Below are 3,584 nucleotides of genomic sequence, written 5' to 3'. Positions count from 1 at the left end.
CTGGTCCCCCTTTTTTTTCCCAAATGATTTTGAGTTTTGTTCCACATTGTTCTCCCTCTCTATCTAGGATCTCCTACATAGATCCCTCTGAGTGGTTGACAGTGGGTTGACAGTGGTAGCCAGGCACCATCTGATTCTTCTGGTCTCATAGTCGTATAGGCTATGGATCACATGGTGTACCAGTCACTAAGACTAATTGTTTCCATGAATCTTTGGTATTCTTCATTCTTCTTTGCTCTGGACAAGGAGAGACCCATCATTGCATTAGATGGTTGTTTGTAAGCTTTTAAGATCCCAGTTGCTACTCGCCAAAGTAGGAGGTGGAACAATGTTTTGTGTAGTATGTTATGCTCACTGAGCTTGATGTCCCCTTTTTTGGTCCCGAGCCTACAGGTTCAACTACTCAATCCCTCTTGGTAGCTGGCTGTGACCAAGAAGTGACTACAACCTTGTCCCTTGTCAGCCTCCTAAGGTTCTTATCTAATCTTTTGAGTTGCTATTTTAATTTGATCTCATATAGATAACTCTTAGGAGCTCCGGTAGTATAGTGCCTAAGGCACTTGACTGCTAACCAGAAGGCTGGCAGTTCAAACCCACCAGCCATTGCTCAGAAGAAAAGTTGGGCAATCTACTTCCATAGTGATACCGCCTCGGAAACCCAAGGAGGGGGTCGCTATGAGTCAGGTCCAACTCGATGGCATATAACAACAACAACAACAATAGTTAGCTCTTAAAACAGCATAATGCTTAAGGAAGTTTTTTTTGTTTGTTTGTTTTTTTGTATTTATTAAGCTAAACTACTGTTTGGTTTTAAGAAGAATTCAGGGGATATTTTTGGTTTGAGATTTAAAGATTATCTCAAGCAATCATTTCAGGGATTCATCCATGTTCCATGACCCCAGAAAATCTGGAGTCCATGAGAATTTGAAATTTTATTCTACATTTTCCCTATTTTGATAAAGATTCTTCTATAGAATCCTTGATCAAAATGTTCAATAGTGGTAGCTGGGAACCATGCAGTTCTTCTGGTCTCATGGCAAAGGAGGCAGTTGTTCAGGGGGGGCAATTAGCTACACATTCGATATATTCGTCCTATTTCTGTCTCCCTTTCTTCCTCTGTTGTTGTAGGTGAATAGAGAATAGTTATTGTATCTTGGATGGCTGCTTGCAAGTTTTTAAGACCCCAGGCACTATGCAATGAACTTGGAGGTAGAATAGAGGCACGAAACACATCATTAGGCCAGTTAACTGGGTTGTTCTATGAAACCGTGACCCTATAACTCCAAACCAAGGAAGCAAATCACATGAGGTTTTTGGCTGTATGTAAGCCCAAGACAATAATGAATTGATCCAGCTCTTTCGTGAGGTAGGTCAAATTCATTGTCATCAACTGGGAGAGATTAGAACCAATGACTTATGTCCTGTGCCCCTCCCCATAAATCCTTTCACTTATGAAGGGCTTGAAGTTTTCCATCACATCATCTTACAGTTTTTTCTCATGAGAATTCCCCACCCTCAAAGCCTTGTCCTTTCTCTCCTAGCCATCATTCCAGGCCCAGCAAAGCATCACCTTCCCAATGACTGAGCTCTTAGCTGTCTCCCCTCCAGGAACTCAGCCCCCACTTCCTGCTGTAGCCCAGGAATGTCTGTACTTCCTAGGCCTACCCTGCTGCGGCCCTCTGAGCCAGCCTCAGTCCATTAGTGGGGGGTCCCAAGCCCCTGAGTGGCACAATTGGTTAAGCACTAGACTACTACGTGAAAGTTTGGCAGTTGAAATTCACCCAGAGGCACCTCAAAAGACAGGCCTGGCAATCTGTGTCTGAAAGATCACATCTACTCGTATTTCACTCTGCATACATGGGGTTACCATGAGTGGCATTGACTTGACAGCAACTAACAACAAATAATTCATCACCAAAGAAACTGACAGTAATGTAGGTGTCATGAACTGCTTTGTGGGAAGTCAAGGAGAGCTTTACGTGCTGCCTATGGGGCACTCAGTTTACTTTGAGCAAATAATCCGAGAAGCTGGACTGTATGAAGAAAAACATGGTATCAGGATTGGAGGAAGAATCATTAACAACCTGAGATATGCAGACAATACAACTTTGCTTGCTGAAAGTGAGGATGACTTAAGGCACCTACTGATGAAGGTTGAAGAATACAGTCTGCAGTATGGATTACGTCTCAATATAAAGAAAACAAAAATCCTCACAACTGGACCAATGAGCAGAATCACAATAAATGGAGAGAAGATTGAGGTTGTCAAGGAATTCACGTTGCTTGGTTCTACAATCGATGCCAACGGAAGCAGCAGTCAGGACATTAGACGACGTGTAGCATTGGGAAAGTCAACTGCGAAGGAACTGTTTCAAGTGCTGAGGAGCAAGGATATCTCCTTGAGGACTAAGGTGCGCCTGACACAAGCCATGATATTTCCAATCGCCTGGTATGCATGTGAGAGCTGGACAATGAATAAGGAAGACCGAAGAAGAGTTGATGCTTTTGAGTTGTGGTGCTGGCGAAGAATGCTGAAAGTACCATGGACTGCTAAAAGAACTAACAGATCTGTCCTGGAGGAAGTGCAGCCAGAATGCTCCTTGGAAGTAAGAATGGCCCGATTTCGTCTCACCTATTTTGGTCATGTTGTAAGAAGGGACCATTCCCTGGAGAAGGATGTCATGCTTGGTAGGGTGGAGGGTCGACGAAAGAGGGGGAGGCCTTCAACGAGATGGATTGATATGGTGGCTGCGATGACGGGCTCAAGTATAGCAGGGATTGTGGGGCTGGCGCGGGATAGGGCAGTGTTTCATTCTGCTGTGCATGGGGTCGCTATGAGTCGGAAACGACTCGACGGCACTTAACAACAACAACAACATGGGGCAAAGTTTTTCCAAAAGTCCTATTTAAACATCTCTATGTTTTCTAACCACCACTCATCTGTTTGTCATGCTGTGGTGGCTTGTGTGTTGCTATGAGGCTGGAAGCTATGTCACTGATATTTCAAATACCAGCAGGGTCACCCATGATGGACAGGTTTCAGCAGAACTTCCAGACTAAGACAGACTTGGAAAAAGGATGGGGCCATCCAAAAAATTGTCTGATACAATACTGGAAAATTTTATGAATAGCCATGAAATATTGTCTGATATAGTGCCAGATGATGAGCCTCTCAGGTCAGAGACACTCCAAATACCACTGGGGAAGAGCTGTCTCCTCAAAGTAGAGCCAACCTTAATGATGAAGATGGAGTAAAGCTTTCAGGACCTTCATTTGCTGATGGGACATGACTCAAAATGGGACTAAATAGTTGCATTCATTAATAATTGTAACGTGGAATGTATGAAGGCAAATCTGCTGCAAAAGACTTCTTTAAAGTGCTGAAGAGCAAAGATGTCTCCTTAAAGATTAAGGTGTGCCTAACGCAACCATGGTATTTTCAATGCCTCATACGCATTTGAAAGCTGGACAGTGAAAAAGTAAGATGGAAGAAGAGTTGATGCTTTTGAATTGTGGTTTTGGCAAAGAATACTGAAAGTACCATGGACTGCCAGAAGAATGAACAAATCTGTCCCGGAGGAAGT

This window comes from Orycteropus afer, unplaced genomic scaffold (genome assembly GCF_000298275.1).
Source record: "Orycteropus afer afer isolate SDZICR_OR568_19922 unplaced genomic scaffold, OryAfe1.0 scaffold00124, whole genome shotgun sequence".
NCBI classification, from domain to species: domain Eukaryota; kingdom Metazoa; phylum Chordata; class Mammalia; order Tubulidentata; family Orycteropodidae; genus Orycteropus; species Orycteropus afer.
The sequence above is the reverse complement of the archived record's forward strand: the minus strand, read 5'-3'. Positions refer to the sequence as shown.